The 26974-nt window shown below is 42.0% G+C and overlaps 1 protein-coding gene across 1 annotated transcript in view; it reads left to right on the top strand.

Moving 5' to 3' along the window:
* Nucleotides 1-26974, top strand: part of LOC124789008 (synaptic vesicular amine transporter-like) — a 135042-nt gene that overhangs the window by 48634 nt on the left and 59434 nt on the right. The window lies entirely within an intron of this gene.

The following is a 26974-nucleotide window of genomic DNA, read 5'->3' as shown; positions in this document are numbered from 1 at the left end:
GTAACTATACAGCGGTTTGTATGTCTAAAACGCAAACACTCAGGCGTTGTAATGTTATCCAGGTGAAATTGCATACACTTGTAGCACTCTTTTTCTGTTTGTTATACTACTATTTTTAACCTGTTCAGTGAGATCTGTTTACTGGTTGCCTGTCTTCTTTTTATGTGTTATTAATTATAAAAGAGAACCACTATTAAGTGAAAAATTTAGAGATATTCAACATCCCCTGACTCGTCGTTCACGTAGAAAACAAGGTTACGCTAGTTGCAGAGGCACTGAAGCAGTCATTCTTCTCCCAGTCCATAAACGACTGCAGCAGGGAGAAATCCAGACATTGAGTAATGCGCTAAGTACCAACTGTCATATTCACACTGGTTTGTACAGCACTTATAAAAATGTATGTGTAGATAAAGAATCCAAACTTCGAATGCAAAATGAGGTAGCTGAAAGGACAAACAAATAAAGTACAGAGAAAGAAGCAGTATCTGAATTTTCATATGCATCTTGGTCATCGAGTGGACGGGAAAAGAAGAAAATTCTCAGAATGTCTGCGCATAAGAAGAACACTAATGTAGTGACCATGAAGGTGTTAGTGTCGTCTTTATTAAACTTAGGTCGCAACTACCTATTTTTTATGAAAATACTGAGGAAATAACAAAGTACGTACGTTTATGTTCTATAGTGAACCGGGAATATGACCAAATGTCCATACATAGGTAGCTGCTATTTGTGATGTTAGTTTCAATATCGACTGTCAGTCAAAAATGCGAAGTAAACTAGGATGTTTTCTATCGACAGCAAAATCAAGCAACTCAAATGTGTACTGACCATATACCAATAAAAAAACCTGAAAGGCAACTTCTAACTGAGGTTTCCATAAACAGATTAGCCTAGAGTGATGCAGCAAGGAATTTTGTTCAGGTGGCTTGGTAGCATGAGACGTCCCTACTTGTGCTTACGCCTCAATTACACATGCAGTTAAGGTTTAAAACGAAATTGTTCTATTGGCATATAATTTGTGATGAACTGAAATGAGGTGCCCCTAACCTTAACAAAACGGTTCAGATGTCTCTGACCAAAAATGGTTCAAATGGCTCTGAGCACTATGGGACTTAACTTCTGACGTCATCAGTCCCCTAGAACTTAGAACTACTTAGAACTACTAACACACATCCATGCCCGAGGCAGAATTCGAACCTGCGACCGTAGCGGTCGCGCGGTTCCAGAGTGAAGCGCCTAGAACCGCTCGGCCACTACGGCCGGCCCTAACCTTAAGTTTTGATCTGTAATAAGTTTTTTATCACATTATAAATTCCAAAGAAGATAGGAATATTCATTATGTAATAGCTATTAAATGTTTGCTTTGCTCGCAATAGCAGGAAGCTAGAAATATTAGTAAAACGTCCCAGAAATGCAGTTTTATTACTTGTTTTGTGTATTCTTTTCCTCGTCTTTTTCTTCCGCTAATTTAGAGCGCTGTTACGTTTGAGAAGGCACAAAAAACTTCAGCTACATTGTCTATCCCTTAAACGTAGTTTTACGCTTACAGAGAAGTCATGACTGCATTTTCTTCTTCTTTTTTCCACAAAACTTTTATTGCTAGTCTTACCGAGGCCTATCTGGGCATAACAATCAAAGACAAAAATAAAAAGTAAAAGCCTAGCTTCCAATTGAAACAAATTAACGATCCAATAACTCGAATCACTTTTCTTGTGGAGGTAGCGTACCACTTAATGTAGCCTGTTGACTGGATTTATGGCCGTAAGCTATGAAACCCGTGCGATCTCGCCAGTAAAAAACCTTTATTAGTTCTTCAGAGTTAATCGATTTATCGGCCTCAGCATTTTTCCCCGATCTTTCTCATGTTAGTTCCGGTATATTGCTTGCTCTTTATATATCCTGCTCACTAATGCGTACACTATTAACTAACGGACATCTAAGAGTTCGTTTATAGTCTAAGATCCTGGCCTAACTTAACCTTCCCTCATGGAGTTTCCTAATAAGATGTATATTTTATACAATGTAAGTTTATATAAACAAAAAGTGCCGTGGTTGCCGTCCCATATCCCTGCACAGCTATTTTTTGATTAAGAATTACTTAATGATATTTTTTTCGATAGTTACTTTCATGCAGTTTCCTAAAAATTTTAGCACCACTCAAAATTAAAAGACGTAAATAAAACGCCAAAGTAAGGTTGCCTACCTTTTTCCAGATTATAATGAAAGGATACCAGATGGAAACAGGTAGTATGTGTGAGTAGATTACCCTCATAAAGTTTCCTCGTATAATTATATATTAAATGCTGATAATTTTATTGGGAACACGATGGTACACGGCTGCCTTAGGAAAAGTTGGCAGATCTTAGGGTTGTCGCCATTTTATTTTTACACCAGCTCGTAAACTGCAGCACACTCACAGTATTATTAAAACACTTAAAAATATCATCAATCTATTTACTCATAGTAACTGTAAGTCTTTTATATCATATTTCTACTGCAAAATCAGTACTTTCAGATATTACTGATTTTCTGCTTACTGTTCAGGCAGTAAGAAAGCAACAAAAGTTAACTTTTGTTTCTGAATGCAGTTCTGTTTGCGGAAGATTTGAGAAACAGAGATCACGAAACAAAATTCTTAATTGTGCACCACAGAACACCTCCTAAGTTCATGTGAATAAACAAGCACTGCTAAAAATGGAACCAAATGCCTTTGACCGGCTGCTTGCAATTATCCTTGACATTTTCAGTAGAACCAATGCCGCCTGCTCTTTAGGGTGCACCGGTGAAATTTTAAAAGCAGACAAGTCCACATTAGCAGAGACACTGAAATCTCAAGTCCACGTGGTGCAGCCAACGCAAATCTACCTTGAAATAGTAGACGGATTTCACTTCTTACACCAGATCGTATTCTCCTTACCACAAAACTTTGATAACGCAATGAGGCGAATCTCATGAAACTTTGTTCAAGTAATGCTGGAGAGATACATATTATGTTCGATAGTAATTTAAGATCTTCAGTCAAGGATTCTGAACGACAAATTGACAGTTGTCTAACGTTCCACCGACTCTCCAGGGAGAATGACCGTCTGGTATCAACTTCGCAAACGAAGAAAGTCTTTATAATGGTTGGGAATAAGTGCTGGTCTTATTAACTAAAGACAAATCATGTAAGAACTGAAAAAATGATTTGTGTCTCGTGGTAGCAAAGCGCCACCAACTTTAAACGTTTTGGTAAAAGGCTCTTATAGTGATGTTTTAGTAATTTTGCTGATCAATATGCATAATGTTTCTGAATCTGAAATTTGGTTGCTAGGTTCAGCAATTAAGACAAAGAATGGTAAGACATTGAATGCATCAACTCCATATAATTAGCACTGAAGCAGGAATCCTTATTATGTCTATCAGAATTCTGCCCTTTCACAGGCAGCAATTACGCCGCTGCTTTTTGTAATAAAGGAAATGTCATACCTACTTTTTTTTCAAAAAACGAAACCTACGAAAACACTATTGCGTCACTAAGAGATGATGTAGACATTTTCATAGACGAAAAAACTGAAGAAGTTAAAGTTTGCTGCTCTGTACACAGCACAAATCAGTGCACACGTGTTCATGACGCAAGATTTATGTTTCAAACGAATGATTCAGCCGAGAAAGAAAATGAGCAGTTCGCGAAAAAAATTAGAGGGTTCGACTAAAGTACGATTCTACGATACTGGAAATCCTTAAAACAAAAAACGTTAAGCACAGTAAATGTAAATTCAATGTGGTTTAATGCTGCCGATTCTTATTGCGTAGAGCTACGGCCTGAATCTTGTGGATGGTAAGTGGATAGATATTTAAGCAAAGAGACTTCCTCAGTGACCCATTACCCTCAAAACTTGATGAAATTTCACGTGTTACAGACGAGGAAAATAATGATGACAATTCTTCAGTACTGGATTTCAGTACAGTAACTTCTGACGCAATAACTACTGAATAACTATAGTGCTGGAACGCCTTTCATTTTAAATTGTACGATAAATTAAATTGTCTCTGTTTAAAAAAACATATTACTCTGTTTTTAAACTATTGGTTTATTTCCTTTCACTTACATTTATTAGCCGTATTTTGTATATAAATTACGTAAAATTTGAAAGATAAGTTAATATCAATTATATATTACTCATAATGACTACAGGCCGAAGCAATGAATTAAAACTTGTACCAAAGCTGGGACTTAAACCCTGGTCTCCTGCTTAATACCAGGCAGATTCGCTAACCACTGCGTCACCCTGACACTGTGGTTAACACCTGCGCCGATTATCTTGGTATTTATAGTATCCTGGTATTTATAGTATTTGCTCCAAATCAGATTCTTGCCGGAATCGAGTTTACACAGAGTATGCGAAGGAACTTGCCCCCCTTCTTGCAACAATGTAACGTAGGTCTCTAAAAAAGCGAAGCGTTCCAAAGGATTGGAAAAGGGCACAGGTCATCCCCGTTTTCAAGAAGGGACGTCGAACAGACGTGCAGAACTATAGAACTATATCTCTAACGTCTATCAGTTGTAGAATTTTGGAACACGTATTATGTTCGAGTATAATGACTTCTCTGGAGACTAGAAATCTACTCTGTAGGAATCAGCATTGGTTTCGAAAAAGACCATCGTGTGAAACCCAGCTCGCGCTATTCGTCCAAGAGACTCAGAGGGCCATAGACACGGGTTCGCAGGTAGATGCCGTGTTTCTTGACTTCCGAAAGGGGTTCGATACAGTTCCCCACTGTCGTTTAATGAACAAAGTAAGAGCATATGGACTATCAGACCAATTGTGTGATTGGATTGAAGAGTTCCTAGATAACAGAACGCAGCATGTCATTCTCAATGGAGAGAAGTGTTCCGAAGTAAGAGTGATTTCAGGTGTGCCGCAGGGGAGTGTCGTAGGACCGTTGCTATTCACAATATACATAAATGACCTTGTGGATAACATCGGAAGTTCACTGAGGCTTTTTGCGGATGATGCTGTGGTATATCGAGAGGTTGTAACAATGGAAAATTGTACTGAAATGCAGGAGGATCTGCAACGAATTGACGCATGGTGCAGGGAATGGCAATTGAATCTCAACGTACACAAGGGTAAGGTGCTGCGAATACACAGAAAGAAAGATCCTTTATCATTTAGCTACAATATAGCAGGTCAGCAACTGGAAGGAGTTAATTCATAAATTATCTGGGAGTAGGCATTAGGAGTGATTTAAGATGGAATGATCACATAAATTTGATCGTCGGTAAAGCAGATGCCAGACTGAGATTCATTGGAAGAATCCTAAGGAAATGCAATCCGAAAACAAAGGAAGTACGTTACAGTACACTTGTTCACCCACTGCTTGAATATTGCTCACCAGTGAGGGATCCGTACCAGATAGGGTTGATAGAAGAGATAGAGAAGATCCAACGGAGAACAGCGCGCTTCGTTACATGATCATTTAGGAATCGCGAAAGCGTTACGGAGATGATAGATAAACTCCAGTGGAAGACTCTGCAGGAGGGACGCTCAGTAGCTCGGTACGAGCTTTTGTTGAAGTTTCGAGAACATACCTTCACCGAGGAGTCAAGCTGTATATTGCTCCCTCCTACGTATATCTCGCGAAGAGACCATGAGGATAAAATCAGAGAGATTAGAACCCACACAGAGGCATACCGACAATCTTTCTTTCTACGAACAAAACGAGATTGGAATAGAAGGAAGAACCGATAAAGGTACTCATAGTACACTCCGCCACACACCGTCAGGTGTCTTGTGGAGTATGGATGTAGATGTAGATGTAGATATGTCTCCCTCCCTAATACAAACTCCAATTTACGCCTCGTATCAGTATTTTAGAGGCACACCAACATTGGAATAGCACCTTAGCGTTGAATAAAAATGGGTAATTCTGACTGTCCCTCAGGCATAGGTGATATATTAATGAGGTAGGTTATATGTTGCTGATACCTATTAAGCTCAGCTTTGTCTATGATAATAAATACAGGCCGAAGCATTGCACAGATGGTATATGGAAATACTATGACTTCCTGGTGAATTTTTGAAGAACCATCTTGAAAATTGATCCTGATTCATGTGCATCTGCTTTGGAAAAGTAAATGTTACATACATCTGAAACATAATCGACCTACACATAGCATATCAAGATCAGTATCTTATAATTATGTTGTATCTTTTTTCACACTCGTAGCGTTTGAACTTTGTATTTTTGCATCATTCTAATATGGTTTATATTTGTTTTGTTTCAATGTTGTGTTGATCTTTTGTAAACAATGGCTTCACCACCATGAAATAATTCGTAACTTCGTTACTGGTGGGGGGAGTAGTGTAGAGATCACATCGACTCTGGAAGAAAGTTCAGAAAAGCTAATCGTTGTAATAACAGAATAAATAATTGAGGGTACTGAGTCATTCACCTGCTGTTTCATGGTATCCTGAAAACACCTTTGATTTGTATAAAAGCCCTGTACGATGACTTTTTTAAAAAAAAGGTGACATTTCGTAATGAGTACCGTATGTTGGAAACTGTTCAAGTAATATTGTTAAGCCACATTTTTTTGAGCTCCAGTAAATGTACCACACTACAGCAGTTATAAGTGAGGTTTCACCATTACTCACATGCTCTTTCATGATATACTGAAATACATTTGATTTTTACGAGACCTCTGTGTGACTCGTCTATACAAAAAAAACAGAAATTGACATTGTGTACGTGGGTAGGGAAACGAACTAGGGTAATTCGTGCAGTTGTCTTAACTACAGTGCCAGTATGACACAGTGATTAGTGCATCTGCCTAGCGAGAAGGAAACTTGGGTGCGATTCCTAGCCTTAATTCATTGCTTCAGCCTGTATTCATTATAATAGATGAATCTTGGATTTAATATATCTCTGGAACATATGATTTATCTGATTATTATATATTATTATCATACGCATATTTGAACAATGGAAATTATTGCATGCTTTAAAATACGAAATAATGAGTGTAGGTTTCAAACGCCACAAAAATCTTTTCCGTATTTATTAATAATGATATTCTTCTTCGTTGTCGTCGTCTCGGGGAAGTGCGTCTTTCTCCGAGCTCTAACTGCCGCCTAATGCTCATGCATTCTTCTCAGTATTGTTCTTTTCTCTCTTCTGTCCACACCTCCTCCGTCTTCAGCTTCGGCTTTTCATGGAACCGTTTATCAGTTCGTAATTTTTCCTTAAGGGGATCACGCTCCGGGATATCTTCAGGATAAATTTCAATTCTCGTAGACCTTTCTCGACTTCACTTCTGTGATCGATGCCCCTTTGGTTTTCTTATTTTGAAAGTAGCCCTTTCTGGGCACATTCTCCATGTGTTTGTATAGTTCATAGTTGTGACGCCTTCCCTGATGGCATTCAGGAATTTTTCTCAAATCTTCCTTTCTTTGGCCTCAAGTTTCTTCTATAGACCTTTGTTCATTGCAAAAGTCTCTGCCTCATGTACGACCTCCAGTATAATAGCAAGGCAAGTAGTGTCTAATTCTGGCACTTACGAACATCGATCTCTTGTGTAGACTCATTTAGTTAGTTGAAAGGCCATTTCTAGTTTGCTAATGTGTGATACGATGGCTTCCTTCTCGGGTAGGTTAGGTTGTATCCATTTATCTACGTGTAGAAATATTTCTGTCTGCTTAGTTTCTCCTTTTCTGACGTCTAATTCTTTTGGTTAAGTTGCTTCATTTACATATCAACGGAGTCTGAGAAAATCACTAGATCATCCGCAAAGGCTAGACAGTCGATTGCGAAATTTATGTACGTGTAGCCTAGCCATTTAATAATATTATTTATAGTATTTGCTCCAAATCAGATTCTTGCCGGAATGATTGTAGTTTCTATCACCCTTTATACAACATAATTATTTCTACATCTACATGGATACTCTGCAAATCACATTTAAGTGCCTGGCAGAGGGTTCATCGCACCACCTTCACAATTCTCTATTACTTCGAATCTCGTATAACGAGTCGAAAGAACGAACATCTACATCTTTCCGTACCAACTCTGATTTCCCTTATTTTATTGTGGTGATCGTTTCTCCCTAAGTAGATCGGTTTCAACAAAATATTTTCACATTCGGAGGAGAAAGTTCGTGATTGGAATTTCGTGAGAAGAATCCGTCGCAACGAAAAACGCCTTTCTTTTAATGATGTCCAGCCCAAATCTTCTATCATTTCAGTGACACTCTATCCCATATTTCGCAATAATACAAATCGTGCTGCCTTTCTTTGAACTTCTTCGATGCACTCCGTCAGTCCTATCTGGTAAGGATCCCACACCGCGCAGCAGTATTCTAAAAGAGGACGGCCAAGCATAGTGTAGGCTGCTCAGATTGTCTCCCAAATCGTTTATATAGATAAGGAACAGCAAAGGGCCTATAACACTACCTTGAGGAACGCCGGAAATCACTTCTGTTTTACTCGATGACTTTCCATCAGTTACTACAAACTGTGATCTCTCTGACAGGAAATCACAAATCCAGTCACATAACTGAGACGATATTCCGTAAGCACGCAATTTTACTACAAGCCGCTTATGTGTTACAGTGTCAAAAGCCTTCCGGAAAGCCAGAAATACAGAACTGATCTGAAATCCCCTGTCAGTAGCATTCAACATTTCATACGAATAAAGATCTAGTTGCGTTTCACAAGAACGATGTTTTCTAAACCCATGTTGACTGTGTGTCAATAGACCGTTTTCTTCGAGGTAATTCATAATGTTCGAGCACAATACATGTTACAAAATCCTGCTGCATATCGACATTAATGATATCGGCCTGTATTTAAGTGGATTACTCCTACTACCTTTCTTGAATATTGATGTGACCTGTGCAACTTTCCAGTCTTTAGGTACGGATCTTTCGTCGATCGATATATGATAATTAAGTATGGAGGTAATGCATCAGCATACTCTGAAAGGAACCTAATTGGTATACAGTCTGGACCAGAAGACTTGCTTTTATTAAGTGATTTAAGTTGCTTCACTAATCCGAGGATATTTATTTCTACGTTACTCATGTTGGCAGCTGTTCTCGATTCGAATTCTGGAATATTTACTTCGTCTTCTTTTGTGAAGGCATTTCGGAAGGCTGTGTTTAGTAACTCTGCTTTGGTAGCATTGTCTCGATAGTATCTCCAATTGTCTCGATAGTATCTCCATTGCTATCGCGCAGAGAAGGCATTGATTGTTTCTTGCCACTAACATACTTCGCGTACGACCAGACTCTCTTTGGAATTTCTGCCAGGTTTCGAAGCAAAGTTTAGTTGTGGAAACTGTTATAAGCATCTCCAATTGAAGTCCACGCTAAATTTCGAGCTTCTGTAAAAGATCGCCAATCTTGGGGGTTTTGCGTATGTTTAAATTTGGCATGTTGTTTCATTGTTTCTGCAACAGTGTTCTGACCCGTTTTGTGTACCAAGGAGGATCAGTTCCGTCGTTTGTTAATTTATTTGGTATAAATCTCTCAATTGCCGCCGATACTATTTCTCTGAATTCAAGAAACATCTTGCCTACATTTATATAGTTAATTTGGAAGGAATGGAGACAGTCTCTCAGGAAGGCGTCAAGTGAATTTTTGTCTGCTTTTTTGAATAGGTTTAATTTTCGTTTATTTTTGGAGGATTTGGGGGTTACAATATTCAATCTCGCTACGACAACTATGAGTTCACTAATCCCTATATCCATTTTGATGCTCGTTATTAACTCAGGATTATTTGTTGCTAAGAGGTCAAGTGTATTTTGACAACCGTTTACTATTCGCGTGGGCTCATGAAGTAACTGCTCGAAATAATTTTCAGAGCACAATTTCGGATGAGGTTTTATGCGTACCTCCGGAATTAAACATGTATTATCGCCAAATTATCGAGGGTAAATTAAAGTCACCACCAACTTTAATCGTATGAGTCGGGTACGTGTTTGAAATCAAACTCAAGTTTTCTTTTAACCTTTCAGCAACTGTACCATCTGAATTGGGAGGTCCGTAAAAGGATCCAATTACTATTTTATTCCGGTTGCCAACAATGATCTCTGTCCATACTAACTGACAGGAACTATCTACTTCAATTTGGCGACAAGATAAAGTGCTTCTAACAGCAACAAACACGCCACAGCTAACCGTGTTTAGCCTATCCTTTCGGAACACCGTTAGGTTCTTTGCAAAAATTTCGACTGAGCTAGTCTCCGGCTTTAGCCAGCTTTCAGTGCCTCTAATGATTTGAGCATCAGTGCTCTCTACTTGGAACTCTGGTACTTTCCCATCACAGCTTCGACAGTTTACAACTGTTATACCTATGGTTCCTGTATCTAAGTTCTTCCTGTGTTCAGCCTGCACCCTTTGCGACTGAACGCCTTCTTGTGTTTTCCTGAGAACCTCTAACCTAAAAAACCACCCTGTCCACGCCACACAGCCCCTGCTACCCGTATAGCCGCCTCTTGCGTCTAGTGGACACCTGATCTATTCAGCAGAACCCGAAACCCAACCACCCTTTGGCGCAAGTCGAGGAATCTGCAGCCTACACAGTTACAGAACCGTCTGAGCCTCTGATTCAGACCCTCCACTCGGCTCTGTACCAGAATTCCACAGTCGGTCCTGCCGACTATGCTGCATATGGTCAGCTCTGCTTTCATATTGCAAGCAAGACTGGCAGCCTTTACCACTTCTGTTAGCCGCTCGATATCATAGACACCCTCTTCTGATTCAATGTGGCACACATCATTGGTACCGACGTGAGCAACCACCTGCAGTTGACTGCACCCTGTGCTCTTCATGGCATCCAGTAGGACCAGTTCCACATCAGGAATGACTCCACCCGGTATCCACACGGAGTGCACAATGATTTTCTTTCCCTTCTTGGCAGCAATGTCCCTAAGGGGACCCATAACGCGCCTAACGTTGGAGCTCCCAACTATCAATAATCCCACCTTCTGTGATTGTCCGGATCTTGCAGGCTGAGAGGATTCCCCTGAAACACGACAGGCGACAGCATCTGGCTCAGCGACAGTGTCAGTCACAGAGGAGCACCTGGAACCTGTTTGTCAGACAAATCGAGGAAACCTTGCGTGCGGCCGCCTGGGAAATCTTTCGCCGCCTGCTACGGCCCGAGGCGACCTCCCACTCGACCACAGGTGAGGGGTCAACATCAGTGCGAGCGGTAACTGGGGTGGCCACCGGTGAGGACCGATCGGAGGACTCGGACGTGCTGGGCGTCCGTTGGATCCCCACGGCCGGCCACCAACAGTGGTGCCCATCCACTGCAGTCTCAAGCTGTGTAACCGAAGCCATCACAGCCTGATAATAATAATAGTTATTATTAGTAGTATTATTTAAATTATAATTGTTGCTGTAATCAATAAAGTAAAATTTACTCAAAAATGGATTCCCAGCAGTGTAGTAGATTTGTCTCTCTAATACAATGAGACATGAAAACTTTAACTGCTGCTCTGTATTTATCTATTATATAGGTTTCTATGAACAGCGTTTCTCTGCCACGCCACACGCTCGTATTCTATTGTCAAAACCTACAATTGCGACAACCCTACGATTTGCCTTATTTTCCATAGGCAACCCTTACCTGTTTCCATCTGAGAACTTTCCATTATTGCCTGTAAAAAGATAGGCTACCTTACTTTCGCGTTTCATTTACATCCTTTAGTCTTGATTGGTGCCAAAATTTTTGAGGAAATGCATTAGAGCAACTACCGAAAAAATTTCATTGAGTAATTTTTAACCAAAAGTAACTGTGCAGGGATGAGGGACGGCAAGTGGCACGTTTTGTTTATCTTAACATTACATTGTTTAAAATATACGAGTGTACTTCTACATCTACATCTACATGTCTACTCTGCAATTCACATTTAAGTGCTTGGCAGAGGGTTCATCGAACCACAATCATACTATCTCTCTACCATTCCACTCCCGAACAGCGCGCGGGAAAAACGAACATCTAAACCTTTCTGTTCGAGCTCTGATTTCTCTTATTTTCATGATCATTCCTGCCTATGTAGGTTGGGCTCAACAAAAATTTTCGCATTCGGAAGAGAAAGTTGGTGACTGAAACTTCGTAAATAGATCTCGCCGCGACGAAAAACATCTTTGCTTTAATGACTTCCATCCCAACTCTCGTATAATATCTGCCAAACTCTATCCCATATTACGTGATAATACAAAACGAGCTACCCTTTTTTGCACCCCTCCGATGTGCTCCGTCAATCCCACCTGGTAAGGATCCCACACCGCTCAGTAATATTCTAACAGAGGACGAACGAGTGTAGTGTAAGCTGTCTGTTTAGTAGACTTGTTGCATCTTCTAAGTGTCCTGCCAATGAAACGCAACCTTTGGCTCACCTTCCCCACAATATTATCTATGTGGTCTTTCCAACTGAAGTTGTTCGTAATTTTTACACCCAGGTGCTTAGTTGAATTGACAGCCTCGAGAATTGTACTATTTATCGAGTAATCGAATTCCAACGGATTTCTTTTGGGACTCATGTGGATCATCTCACACTTTTCGTTATTTAGCGTCAACTGCCACCTGCCACACCATACAGCAATCTTTTCTAAATCGCTTTGCAACTGATACTGGTCTTCGGATGACCTTACTAGACGGTAAATTACAGCATCATCTGCGAACAGCCCAAGAGAACCGCTCAGATTGTCACCCAGGTCATTTATATAGATCAGGAACAGCAGAGGTCCCAGAACGCTTTCCTCTGGAACACCTGATATCACTTCAGTTTTACTCGATGATTTGCCGTCTATTACTACGAACTGCGACCTTCCAGTCGCACAACTGAGACGATACCCCATAGGCTCGCAGCTTGGTTAGAAGTCGCTTGTGAGGAACGGTGTCAAAAGCTTTGCTGGAATCTAGAAATACCCTGTCGATAGCGGCCATTACTTTGTGCGAATAAAGAGCTAGCTGCGTTGCACAAGAACGATGTTTTCTGAAGCCATGCTGATTACGTATCAATAGATCGTTCCCTTCGAGGTGATTCATAATGTTTGAATACAGTATATGCTCCAAAACCCCACTGCAAACCGACGTCAATGATATAGGTCTGTAGTTCGATGGATTACTCGTACTACCCTTCTTAAACACTGGTGCGACCTGCACAATTTTCCAATCTGTAGGATTCAGATCTATCGGTGAGCGAGCGATTGTATATGATTGCTAAGTAGGGAGCTATTGTCTGAAAGGAACCTAATCGGTATACAATCTGGACCTGAATACTTGCCCGTATCAAGCGATTTGAGTTGCTTCGCAACCCCTAAGGTATCTACATCTAAGAAACTTACGCTAGATCTAAGAAACTTATGCTAGCAGCTGTTCGTATTTCAAATTCTGGAATATTCCATTCGTCTTCCCTGGTGAAGGAATTTCGGAAAACTGCGTTCAATAACACCGCTTTAGCGGCACAGTCGTCGGTAACAGTACCATCGGCACTGCGCAGCGAAGGTACTGACTGCGTCTTGCCGCTTGTGTACTTCACATACGACCAGAATTTCTTCGGATTTTCTACCAAATTTCGAGACAGTGTTTCGTTGTGGAACCTATTAAAGGCATCTCACATCGAAGTCCGTGCCAAATTTCGCGCGTCTGTAAATTTTAGCCAATCTTCGGGATTTCTCGTTCTTCTGAACTTCGCATGCTTTTCCCGTTGCCTCTTCATTAGGAAACATGGTGAGGGAAGGTTGAGTTACGTCGGTATCTTATCTATAACGATAATTTTTTGTTGAAGAAGATATTATGATAGTTTGTACCACAGTTTAGATTTACTTTACTTCATTTTATTCATTTCGTTTGACTTGCAAGAGAACAATCCCAAATTTTCATTTTTGCAGTCTCACGTCTAAGGGGTAAAACACACCCCAAAAACTAATGTGGCATATTATGTTCAAAGGGAATATCTTTGAACTGTGATACATAAAAAATGTGTTCCATGTAAAAGCTGAAATGAAATTAACGCTGAAAACTGTATAATAAACTTTTGTAATAATCTTATATTTTGAAAATGTTTTGAACATACAGAATTAAAATATATAAACGTTCATTATTATTCTAATTATTTGTCCGACTTATTTTTGTTTTAGATCCTAAATCTTTTTACGGTTTAAATTCAAGTTTCTTCTCTTTCTAGTTTATCATTTCACATGTGTGCTATTTGTTAATTGTAAAAATAAATAAGTCAGTAACATGATACAGAATCATTACAGTAATGATTATGTTTAAGGAAATGCTTAAAACATAACTTTTTTCACACCATGCACGTAAGATAAACGAAATTTCTTCACTTAGTACACCCAACAGAAAAAGATATTCAAAACAAAATTCAGCACAATTCTCAAATTATGGCTGGCGATCCTCTAAACAACTAGAATTGCATGAGGTTCATTTCAGTACACTGGCAAACCTTGGTGAAGAGAACTGTTATGTGCTAGTGACTGTAGCTGGATTATATAGTTTATTAAGTGGAGACTGACATCGTAATGATTCAGCCTAACTGAATCTGAAAATTTTCTCACCAAGTTCTTCTTACATCAAAAGTCGTATACGTCCTACGGCTCTACAGTCAGTGACATATTTAGCGAGACAGTTCGCCTCGTCGTTATGCTGAAATACGTTGCCTTACTGCTTGTTGAACCAGTATAATTTGCAAGAAGATAAACTCTACCAACGTATGGGCATGACCTCGGAAAACAATCCGAACACTGTCAGTTGCAAATCACATTTAAGTGCTTGGCAGAGGGTTCATGGAACCACCGTACTGCTTCTGATTTACTTATTGCTTAAGTTTATCTGCTGTGTTCAATAAACTTAGGAAAGTCACTGTTTAGTATGAACTGTACTAATACAAACGCATTACAACTTTGCGTAAAAGTTTTTTAATAAAATGGAATCCCCCAAACTGCCACACGTTAGTAGGATAATACGCCCTTTCAGCTTCGAAACGGTCTATCTATACGTTCAGCCCATGGTAATGCTGAAGTAGCGTCACAGGACTACCGCGAAAGTACGCAAACGTAGCAGTAGGAGCAGACATACAAAACAAAACCCAGTTAACAAATCATTCAGTGCCACAATTATGCCAACACAATTGACAAAAGCAAAAACAGGAGGCATTAATAAGTGTGCAATTGAGCAAGTTTTTCACCTTTAGATCTGCGAGGTACAGAATCAAAGTTGAGGAGAGAAGTTGTCTTAGGATTTCTTTACAGATTGTCGACCTGCCTGCTGCCAGCTCTTTCGCAGGAGAGGCAACAGTTTTGTCTCCAGGGAGACTAGAACTGAAAGATTGAAGGGCGACCACTTTACCGCTAAGTTAACGAAGTTGCTTTTCGTAATGATATTCACATTAAAGAATGTGGACGTCACATACGTACCATCACACATTGGTGGTGAGGTTGACATTTTTTATGGTTTGAACGCTTTTATGATAGCTGTCACCCTTCAGTATACACTGGGTCTCTTGACGCATAAAAGTAAAATTCAAAGCAGAAACTAATAAACTAGAATGTATGTTTTTCATATTCGATTACTGTTACTTACATAGGTTTATGTAACATTTGTTCAAAAATGGCTCTGAGCACTATGGGACTTAATTTCTGAGGTCATCAGTCCCCTAGAACTTAGAATTACTTAAACCTAACTGACGTAGGGACATCACACATCCATGAGCGAGGCAGGATTCGAACCTGCAACCGTAGCGGTCGCGCGATTCCAGACTGTAGTGCCTATAACCACTCGGCCATCCCGGCCGGCTGTAACATTTGTGATAATAACATCTAATTTTAACAATATCTGAAAATGATGATTGATTTTGTAATTAATTCGATTGTGTTTCTCGATTTCATAGAAATATTGATGTCATTAATCTCACATACTTCCATGACAACAATAAAAAAATCATAAAAAATCAATTTTAACATGGAGTACGAAAATTCGAAGCTATGCTGCTAGTCCCTGCCCTAGCAACTTGCTAGCTGAAAAGCCATGAGTGCCTACAGATGCAGTAGCGTCCAAACTTTGATTGACACTTTCCCGAAAACTATTGAATATTGGCACCTAATACGAAATAAGTGTACCTGTATTTCCGGCCTGCTTCACTAAGCGAAGTATCGACTGTGTCAAAGGGCGACCTATTGCGACTCCTCCTTGTACGATATAGTCTCGGGAAATGGCTTATGTAACCCGAAACCCATGCAGGAAACATGGTGTTCTAGCAATATTTCATTGCCAGAAACAGAGCACGGCCAGTTTGCTTAAGGGATAAAATAGAAAACGTACGGCAAACGATAAAAAAAAATTTCCCTGGTCTTTATTTATGATGTTCGTGTTGCAGTCGGTGCACCTAGATATTATTCGTAACTACGCTTGAGGCCCAAATCATAGTTACAGAAATACGAATAAAACTTATTGGCCTAGAGTATGTATTCACCCTTCCAGTCAATGCCGTGGCAGCTGACGATACTGCGTCTTTGATGGGTGGACCTCCCCTGTGACAGGCGGCTCAAGATTCACACTGGCTGAGTAAGCGTTTTATGCCTGTCGCTAGTCTGGTGGAGAATTGGCAACATTGTAGATCATGTGTGGCAAATATGTGACCGTCGATTTACTTCCTGGTTTGGTACAGAACTATCCTGGGAAATTCGTTCGATATTTTATTGTCATTTAGATGAAATAATCCGAATAATTCTCAGTTAATAGATTATATGAAGGGTTATTTCAATAGCGGTACAAGTCCATTTTTGTTCATTTTGAGATACAGTGTCCTAAAGTTAAATGAGCCCTGAAAAATCTGCAGTTGAGATACCAGAAATGTTCAAGCATATAGCTTCTTGCTAGAGATGAACCTTTCTTTCTGTTAGTTTGGATCATTAATTTCAGAAGCATTATAGCCAGGAAAGTGGAGATAATGGACTTGTACCAATATTGAAATAAGCCCTTCATATAGAGGTGGCAGATTTATGGATCTGAGTCCAGGAAGCTCTTTCCAACAGAAAATGCAGATTACTTCGCCATTTACTTACGCTGCGAATTCTGTCTCGGTCATCATTGTGACAACAAGGGAGCCTGTTTGACACAGTTGTATACTAATTTAACTGTAAAGGTTTCGCCCTTCAAGCGCAAGAGTGCGTTAATTTTAAGTTCTAACCTCGATGGAGACAAGATTTTAACCTCCTCTGTAAAAGTGTCACTAGCAGACATATCGACAGTCAGTAAAGAAATCCTAAGACAAGTTCTCTCCCGTACGTTTTCTCCCTACCTTGATCCTGTACCCCGCATGTCTAAAAGTGAAAAACTTACTTAGCTGAACATTTGTTTGTGCCTGCTTTTTCTGCTTCTGTCAATTGTACTGACGTAATTGTGGCACTGAATGATTTGTTAACTGGATTTTGTTTTAAGTATCTACGCTTACTGCTACGTTTGCATACTTTCGTGGTAGTCCTCTAACGCAACTTCGGTATTACTTTGGTCTGAATGTATAGACAGACCGTTTCCAAGCCGAAAGGGCTTATTATCCTGCTAATTCGTGACAATTTGGGATACTTCGTTTTGCTAAAATCTTTGTTCATGACGTTACAGTGATAAGTTGTAATTCATTTATATTAGTGCAATTCATACTAAATAACTATTTTTCATCAGTTTGTTGAACAAAGCAAATAAATGTAATTGATAAATAAATCAGCAGCAATATAGTCTCTGCATTACCTGAAACAGTGTTCGGATAGCTTTTCGACTTCACTTCTGTAGAGAATATTTGACAGCCTTGCATTTGCTTACATGTTATCAAAAAAAATGGTTCAAATGGCTCTGAGCACTATGGGACTTAACTTCTGAGGTCATCAGTCCCCTAGAACTCAGAACTACTTAAACCTAACTAACCTAAGGACATCACACACATCCATGCCCGAGGCAGGATTCGAACCTGCGACTGTAGCGGTCGCGCGGTTCCAGACTGTAGCGCCTAGAACCGCTCAGCCACTCCTGTTATCCTGTGTTAACATACAGTATAACTATGTAGTTCAGCATGACGATGAGGCGAGGGGTCTCGCAAATTCTGTCACCAACTATACCTAACCTGTCGATCCTTTTAGGATCACCAGCTTAATAAGTTCCTTATCCTCAGGTAAGAAACTCAAAACGCATTTTTTCTTACAGACCACCATCCTTTTCATGGTTTTAAAAAGTCTAATGGAGAGTTTGGACTGAGGGTTCAAGAATTTCTTTTTGAAGCCCCAAATTTTCTTGTGGCAGTATGAAAATCTGGCACTTTAACGTCTGACGACGGCAAAGGATACTTGACACTAGTTTTCTTTGCCAGCACGGGAGAAAAATCTGTGTTATCGTTAGACTCTTGGAGTGATGATTGTGAAAAACCGTTTTGAGCGTCCTATCTGAGGACAAGGAACTCTTTCATCTGGTCATCCCAAAAGACTCGACGGTAAAGGTTGGACATATAGATATCGATGCTGGGAGAACTTCGTGGGAAGATTTGTAGATCTAGTTCTGCTGAATGACTATGTTCGTCTCCACTTGAGAAGCAATATAATCAAGCTGCAGTCACTAGTACATAACATCTCGCTTCGTCAAGGTTTTCCTATTTCCCAAAATATGTCTTTTACAATTCAGGATATTTAGAGGATCGCTAGCCACAATTTGAGAAACCTGCTGAATTTTTTTTTATTATTGTGTTGCCCGTCTTGTGTATTATGTGAAGAAATTTTGTTTATTTTATGTACACGGTGTAAAAAGCTTTGCGTTTTAACCATTTCTTTGCAGATAATTATTGTAATGATTCTGTATCATATTAACGAGTAAATTGTTCTTTTCATTCAACAAAATACTCATATGTGAAATAGTAAACAAAAAAACGTGAATTAAAACGTAAAATAACAATTTAAAACATAAAACAAGGTAAGTAAGACAGATAACTAGAATAATAATGAACATTTAGATATTTGAATTGGGTGTGTCGAAAATACTCCGACAGCGCATGGTGCACAGATTATTTTCCCGAAATGATATTCTGAAAACCAGTTTTATTACACATGGATGGATGTGGCGTGGAAGCTTCTTGTTTTCATTTTTCAAAATTAATTAATGGCGCTGGGATGCTTTGCAATATTTCAATTTATTGCAGAAGCTGATTATACTGTTTTCAAGAACGTCAATTACATACCAACTTCTTTATGAAACACTTTTTTATATATCATTGTTCAGAAGAACGAAATAATATTTGCTGCACTGTTTCTACCTTCTGCATGTTCGCCGGGTTTTATTTAAGTCTCGTATTTACACGTGGGAATGTTCCCTTTGTTAGTGTTATCCTCTAAGCATAATGTTTTAACTTGCACTACGATAGAGGACACAAGTTAAGTGAGATGTTCTCGGAACTGCCACACACAAGCGTTATTACTGGTTCGGAAGGTAGGAAGATTAGTGTTTATCGTCCCGTTGACAACAACGTCATTAAAGAGAGAGAGTACAAGCTTGGAGAGTACGAGAATGAGGCAGTAAAACTGCCGTGACCTTTTCAAACGCAAACCAGTCCGCCATTCATCTTAATCTGTTTACAGACTGGAAACAGAAACCTGCATTGCAAGACGGGATTTGATCCTCGCTATTTCGGAAGGAGAGTACAATGTGCTAACCACTGTACCATCTCACCCGGCCAGCCTGAGCAGTGTCGTACACAGCCTTAGCATAAATAACTGAGTCCAGTGGAGCTATAGAACGAGAATGTGGGTGTTCGCAGTGTTATCTGGCGTGTGATGCGCTTGTGGATATTTGTGCGAAGCAGTTAGATACGATATTGTCAAGCAAGGCATACCTAGTGGAAATCATTTCATAAAAATAAGTCAGTAGTTACGCCTCAAGAAAGGTGGTCGAAAGCACACGATGTGTTTTGAAGCCAGCTGTAAGGCTTCTAGTTGAATCATGTAACTTCCGTACATTATCGAGCTTCGACACTAATGGTGTCCGGACTTGTAATAAAGGCGTGCTAGAAAGTATTACATTCTTTGCAAAAACTTATTTATAGGTACGCTTCAGTGTGTTTGTAGTTACTCTTTCCGTTAATATTTCGTCAAAACTTTTACTTAAAGCAATACCACCTACTCCACCAAGGCTCTAGAAGGAATAATAATATGGTGGCTGCCGTCTTTAAAATGATTACACACGGGTTACACACTAGAATACTATCGCCGATTGCCCCAGGACCTACAGCGGACAGTCAGTCACTGATACCAGTTTTTGCTGCGAGGATGTCCCTCAGCATCTCAATGTAACACGACGTCACAGTATGGACGACTGCTCACAACGTATGTCTGAGCTCCACTAAATTACAAATGGAATGACCACGTACTTGTCATTTATGCCTCCTAATATTGTGTCGGATTTCCTTTTGTCCTGCCCGGTATAGTGCAACAACTCAACGTAGCATGCACTCAACAAGTCGGTGGAAGTCCCCTACAGAGATATTGAGCCAGCCTGCCTCTACAGCCACATATAATTGCTAAAGCGTTGCCGGTGCAGAATTTTGTGCACTAGCCGACCTCTCGATTATGGGTTGGGGTTGGGGTTGTTTTTGGTGGAGGAGACCAGACTGCGAGGTTATCAGTCTCATTGGATTAGGGAAGGACGAGGAAGGAAGTCGGTCGTGCCGTTTCAAAGAAACCATCCCGGCATTTGCCTCGAGGAATTTAGGGAAATCACGGGAAAGCTAAATCAGGATGGCCGGACGCGGAATTGAACCGTCGTCCTCCCGAGTGCGAGTCCAGTGTGCTAACCACTGCGCCACCTCACTCGGTCTCTCGATTATGTATGGAAGTTCGATGGAATTCATGTCGGGCGATCTAGGTGGCCAATTCATTAGCTCGAATTGTCCAGAAAGTTCTTGTAAACCAATCGCGAACAACTGTGATTCGTTGACATGCCTCATTATCAACCATAAAATTTCCATCGTTGTCTGGGAACGTGAACTCCATGAATTGTTGCAAAGAGCCGAGCATAACCATTTTCAATCAATGATCCGTTCAGTTGGAGCAGAGGACCGAGTTCATTCCATGCAAACACAGTCCATGCCATTGTGGAGCTACCGCCAGCTTGCACAGTGCCTTGTTGTCAACTTCGGTCCATGGATTCGTGGAGTCTGCACCACACTCCAACCCTGCCATCAGCTTTTGCCAACTGAAATCGGGACTCATCTGACCAGCCCACTGTTTTCTAGCCGCCTAGGGTCCAACCGATATGGTGATCAGCCGAGGACAGGCGCAGCAGGCGATGTCTTGATAGTACTGACAACTCTACGCAAACGCCGTTGCTCTCCGTCGTTAAGTGAAAGCCGTCGGCCAATGTGATGTGCGTGGTGAGAGGTAATGCAATTTCGTACTCTCAACACATTCTTGACACTGTGGGTCTCGGAATATCAAATTCTCTAACGATTATAGGAACTGAATGTCTCACGCATCTAGTTACAACTACCATTCCGCATTCATAGTCTGTTAATTCCCATAGTGCGGCCCTAATCACTTCGTAAACCATTTCACGTGAATTTCCTGAGTACAAATGACAGCTTCGCCAATGCACTTCCCTTTTGTACCTTGTGTACGCGATAGTACCGCCATCTGTCTATGTGCATATCGCTATCCCATGACCTTTGCCACCTGAGTCTATAGTGAATTTGACTACCAGGTAGACTACTCAAGAGCGGTTCAAGGCAGCGCTAGAAATTTTCCCTAGCAAGAAGGCTAAAATGGAATATTATCAATGACAACTGACAAATTGTTTGAAGGACAAGTACTGGCTCTAACAGAGATAATACCTAACATAAGACCAGAATAGTGCGTAATGACAACCGTGATCGGCTAATAAATCCCGATAGGAGATTGTACAGGAATCTGATTTTAGCTAACAGCTCAAAAAAGTTCATCTATCTTACAGTGAGAAGAATCATGTTTCATTCGTGAGGTACTTCTAAAGTGCTTTATGGAAGATAATAGTATATATCCATTCAGATATCCTGTTTGTAACGTGATGCAAATCAATCCACCAGCCCATATGTTGAGTCACTTTCAATAAACACTAACGTGATTACTGAGAACTTATATTTCATCAATCAACATCAAAATTATCCTCTTTATATCACGTTGATGTTTATAACGTGGTCCACAACTGAGCTGGTGGATCGATTTGCATTCTATATGTGTTGTTATACACTCCTGGAAATGGAAAAAAGAACACATTGACACCTGTGTGTCAGACCCACCATACTTGCTCCGGACACTGCGAGAGGGCTGTACAAGCAATGATCACACGCACGGCACAGCGGACACACCAGGAACCGCGGTGTTGGCCGTCGAATGGCGCTAGCTGCGCAGCATTTGTGCACCGCCGCCGTCAGCGTCAGCCAGTTTGCCGTGGCATACGGAGCTCCATCGCAGTCTTTAACACTGGTAGCATGCCGCGACAGCGTGGACGTGAACCGTATGTGCAGTTGACGGACTTTGAGCGAGGGCGTATAGTGGGCATGCGGGAGGCCGGGTGGACGTACCGCCGAATTGCTCGACACGTGGGGCGTGAGGTCTCCACAGTACATCGATGTTGTCGCCAGTGGTCGGCGGAAGGTGCACGTGCCCGTCGACCTGGGACCGGACCGCAGCGACGCACGGATGCACGCCAAGACCGTAGGATCCTACGCAGTGCCGTAGGGGACCGCACCGCCACTTCCCAGCAAATTAGGGACACCGCTGCTCCTGGGGTATCGGCGAGGACCATTCGCAACCGTCTCCATGAAGTTGGGCTACGGTCCCGCACACCGTTAGGCCGTCTTCCGCTCACGCCCCAACATCGTGCAGCCCGCCTCCAGTGGTGTCGCGACAGGCGTGAATGGAGGGACGAATGGAGACGTGTCGTCTTCAGCGATGAGAGTCGCTTGTGCCTTGGTGCCAATGATGGTCGTATGCGTGTTTGGCGCCGTGCAGGTGAGCGCCACAATCAGGACTGCATACGACCGAGGCACACAGGGCCAACACCCGGCATCATGGTGTGGGGAGCGATCTCCTACACTGGCCGTACACCACTGGTGATCGTCGAGGGGACACTGAATAGTGCACGGTACATCCAAACCGTCATCGAACCCATCGTTCTACCATTCCTAGACCGGCAAGGGAACTTGCTGTTCCAACAGGACAATGCACGTCCGCATGTATCCCGTGCCACCCAACGTGCTCTAGAAGGTGTAAGTCAACTACCCTGGCCAGCAAGATCTCCGGATCTGTCCCCCATTGAGCATGTTTGGGACTGGATGAAGCGTCGTCTCACGCGGTCTGCACGTCCAGCACGAACGCTGGTCCAACTGAGGCGCCAGGTGGAAATGGCATGGCAAGCCGTTCCACAGGACTACATCCAGCATCTGTACGACCGTCTCCATGGGAGAATAGCAGCCTGCATTGCTGCGAAAGGTGGATATACACTGTACTAGTGCCGACATTGTGCATGCTCTGTTGCCTGTGTCTATGTGCCTGTGGTTCTGTCAGTGTGATCATGTGATGTATCTGACCCCAGGAATGTGTCAATAAAGTTTCCCCTTCCTGGGACAATGAATTCACGGTGTTCTTATTTCAATTTCCAGGAGTGTATGTTACGTCTGAATGTTGTTTGATAATGACTAAAACGTTGAAATCTGCCGATGGCACATAAGTCTGAAAACTGTACAGCCCATAACGTTCAATACACGGTCACATGAGGCCTACATAATGCAATGAAGTGTGAAGTCGCGCTGAGGCTACATTAGGAAGCCACACTACATTGGATACTCTACAGGTAGCAGAAATCACAAATGAGCGAACTCTAATATATAATACTTCGTCAATTATTGTGTGTTGATTGAATCAGGTTCTCTCTTAATGGTAATTACTTTGACAACTTTATACGAAAGAAAACAGTTGACGGCTATGGTACAGCTTTTGTCCAGTTTTCTGTTTAGTGTGAGCTTTAACCGCATCATTTTATTGATTCTTTTAGATTTCACGTTATGCTGACTCTCATGTCTTCGCAAGGCATGGTCTCATTCGTAGTGATGTCGGACCTGGAGGGTAGTGGTTAAGCGCATGCCTGGAAACCGAAAGGTTGCAGGATTGAATCTAGCTCGGACCATGAAATATTGAAGATTGGGTTTGTCCTTCACTTCTCAATGATGTGAAGATTTTTCAGGAACGGCTAGCAGTTCAGATTCCACATTAGAACGTAGTCTCATTTCCCGTGTACGATTATTGGGGTTGGTTTGAGACAGGGAAATGGACGACGTAGCGTCCAATTGGAAGACATGCATCAGACTTTTGAGCCACACTGAATTATTATTACTGGCAGCTATGTGACGTTACCTTCCTTCGCCAAGTGAACTTGCTTAATCGGGCTTTCATGGAAATGTGTAGTTGAATGCATTTCTGAAACACAGCGCACTTTTTTCTTTATCACATTCTCAGAAAGTGTCGTTTGAAGACACAGAAATTACAAATTGCCCGAAGTATGTGAATGTCACATAAAGAATCTGTACAAACTGAGGGCGAACCGATTCTAACGTCTAACACTTTTTTATTGGTTTATAGCCATCCGTATTCCGCCATTAATCGTACCTACGTGCTGAACCGTACATTTCGTAGTTTGCACCAGCCTAGATGGAAGAGGATTGGGAAAGGAAGTAAGCTATGCCTCATTCAATGAAACTCTCCCGGCTGTTGTATTTAGTGGTTTGGAGAAAGCACAGAAAATGTGGATTGCAGGACGGAAATTTGAATCCCCGTTCTCAAGACCAGGAGACCAGAGTCTTAACACTGCAGCGCCTCACCCTGCTTGCCAGACACCTGACCAGCTTATACACTCATGCTCATAAATTAAGGGGCCGTGCGGTTCTAGGCGCTACAGTCTGGAGCCGAGCGACCCCTACGGTCGCAGGTTCGAATCCTGCCTCGGGCATGGATGTATGTGATGTCCTTAGGTTAGTTAGGTTTAATTAGTTCAAATGGTTCAAATGGCTCTGAGCACTATGCGACTCAACTGCTGAGGTCATTAGTCCCCTTGAACTTAGAACTAGTTAAACCTAACTAACCTAAGGACATCACAAACATCCATGCCCGAGGCAGGATTCGAACCTGCGACCGTAGCGGTCTTGCGGTTCCAGACTGCAGCGCCTTTAACCGCACGGCCACTTCGGCCGGCTTTAATTAGTTCTAAGTTCTAGGCGACTGATGACCTCAGAAGTTAAGTCGCATAGTGCTCAGACCCATTTGAACCATCATAAATTAAGGATAATTGCGGAATATGGTGCCACACAACATGGCACTACACAAAACTGGCGCTAACAGCATAGGCACATAGGGAACACAGACGACACAGATTTGTAAGTCCACGGTATCAGTGATAAGTTGAGAAAACCGTCCCAAAACACATGTGCCACAAAACGCCACTGTTTCCTGCGCATGTACCCCGACATCAATATGTGATATGATCACCATGCACACGTACACAGGCCGCACAACGGGTTGGCATACTCTGGATCAGGTGGTCGAGCAGCTACTGGGGTATAGCCTCCCATTCTTGCTCCTGAAGTGTCCTAGGGGTTTGAAGACGTGCAGCGATACGTCGACCGAGAGCATCGATGGGGTTTAGGTCTGGACAACAGGCAGGCCACTCCATTCGCCTGATATCTTCTGTTTCAAGGTACTCCTTCACGATGACAGCTCGGTGGGGCCGTGCATTATCATCCATCAGGAGGAAGGTGGGACCCATTGCACCCCTGTAAAGGCGGACATACTGGTGCAAAATTACGTCCCGATACACCTTACCTGTTACAGTTCCTCTGTCAAAGACATGCAGGGGTGTACGTGCATCAATCATAATCCCACGCCACGCCATCAAACCACGACCTCCATACAGGTCCCTTTCAAGGACATTAAGGGGTTGGTATCTGGCTCCTGGTTCACGCTAGATAAAAACCCGGCGAGAATCACTGTTCAGACAATACCTGGAGTCGTCCGTGAACGTAACCTGGGACCACTGTTCCAATGACCATGTACTGTGTTCTTGACACCAGGCTTCACGGGCTCTCCTGTGAGCAGGGGTCAGTGGAACGCACCTTGCAAGTCTCCGGGCGAATAAACCATGTCTGTTCAGTCGTCTTTAGTCTGTGTGCCTGGAGATAACTGTTCCAGTGGCTGCGGTAAGGTACCGAACAAGGCTACCTGCAGTACTCCGTGGCCGTCTGCGAGCACTGATGGTGAGACATCGGTCTTCTTATGGTGTTGTACGCTGTGGACGTCCCGTACTGTAGCGCCTGGACACGTTTCCTATCTGCTGGAATCGTTGCCATAATCTTGAGATCACACTTTGTGGCACACGGATGGCCCATCCTGTGACCCGTTGTGTTTGACCAGCCTCCAGTCGCCCCAGAATTCTACCCCCCCCCCCCCACCCACCCACGTAACGTCATCAAAAAATGGCTCTGAGCACTATGGGACTCAACATCTTAGGTCATAAGTCCCCTAGAACTTAGAACTACTTAAACCTAACTAACCCAAGGACATCACACACACCCATGCCCGAGGCAGGATTCGAACCTGCGACCGTAGCAGTCCCGCGGTTCCGGACTGCAGCGCCAGAACCGCACGGCCACCTCGGCCGGCCGTAACGTCATCAATATGTGTTCTTTGAGCCATTTTCAACACATAATCACCATTAGCACGTCTGCACACTTACTCGCTGAACCGTACTCTGACATGCACCAACACACCTCTGCGTATGTGGATTGCTGCCAGCGCCACCGTGCGACGACCGCAGGTGAAATGCACCGCATGGTCATACCCCGAGGTGATTTAAACCCGCAAACCGCCCACTACAGCGTTGTTTCACCATGTATCAGCATTATCCTT

This window comes from Schistocerca piceifrons, chromosome 3, assembly GCF_021461385.2.
Source record: "Schistocerca piceifrons isolate TAMUIC-IGC-003096 chromosome 3, iqSchPice1.1, whole genome shotgun sequence".
Taxonomy (NCBI): domain Eukaryota; kingdom Metazoa; phylum Arthropoda; class Insecta; order Orthoptera; family Acrididae; genus Schistocerca; species Schistocerca piceifrons.
The sequence above is the reverse complement of the archived record's forward strand: the minus strand, read 5'-3'. Positions and strand labels throughout refer to the sequence as shown.